Source organism: Sprattus sprattus (assembly GCF_963457725.1).
Source record: "Sprattus sprattus genome assembly, chromosome: 2".
Lineage (NCBI taxonomy): Eukaryota > Metazoa > Chordata > Actinopteri > Clupeiformes > Clupeidae > Sprattus > Sprattus sprattus.
The window spans coordinates 7,594,434-7,595,249 of record NC_137921.1 but is presented as its reverse complement, the minus strand read 5'-3'; the positions used below and the strand labels follow the sequence as shown (position 1 = coordinate 7,595,249).

Genomic DNA, 816 nt, shown 5'->3' with positions numbered 1-816 from the left:
TTAGGAGACTTGAAAGACAATGAATGACAAGTAGCCTGAACCCAAACAGACTAAAGTTATTAAAATAAAATAAAAACTTTAGGGCCTCTCCACAGCCTTTTTTTTTTACCACAGAATTTCCAGAAACTGGACTGAAAACCGAAAGTCACTAGTTCATATTGTGAAAGGTATAGGCTACTTCTCTCTGCTTGCTAAAAAGATTTTCTAGAAAGACGACAGACCTTGCAATAACACGCCGTCAATAATCAATGTGTTTGTCTCAGGGTCTCATGAGCTACTTTCCGTGGCAACGGAAAATATCTAGCCATGCAACAATATTAGATTATATTGGTTAGCCTAGCTGCGAATTTAGCCTAACCCTTTTCGTCATGACCGAGCGGCATTACGTCGGGCGAGCCGCATCAAACGGTCAGATACGTATTGGATTTTATTAAGCAGAATAGGAATATTATTTGCTCGATTAAAAAAATACAAATAATAACGCGAGAGTTTGCAAGTTGGCTCCAGACTGTAGTTACAACTGTCAAAGGTAGAGTGGATACGCGCATGACCAGGCACACATTACTGTATTACTGTACACGGCCGCGAAGATAATATCCGTATAAAAAATAGGCATAATCCAGAGGTAAGGAATCGAAGACTGCATCGAAATCTAACGCGACTGAACCTTTCTGACCGTTTTCCACCGCTTGTATTTCTTTTACTCTAACCAACTCTCTCGCAGCTGTCGAAAATTACTGCACTAAACATATTTTTGAGGCTCCCTTTAGCTCCAGCGCAAGGATTTTTTTTACTCCTCCTTCGTATTAAAGTCGC

General features: G+C 40.2%; 1 protein-coding gene across 2 annotated transcripts in view; it reads left to right on the top strand.

The window, feature by feature from the left end:
• Nucleotides 1–422: 422 nt before the first annotated feature.
• The window catches only part of znf512b (zinc finger protein 512B), a 57,223-nt gene continuing 56,829 nt past the window's right edge, over nucleotides 423–816 (top strand). For both annotated transcript variants that reach the window (XM_080832493.1, XM_080832492.1), the window contains exon 1: nucleotides 423–625. The gene's annotated coding sequence lies outside the window, so the exon portion shown is untranslated. The remainder of the gene's footprint in view (nucleotides 626–816) is intronic.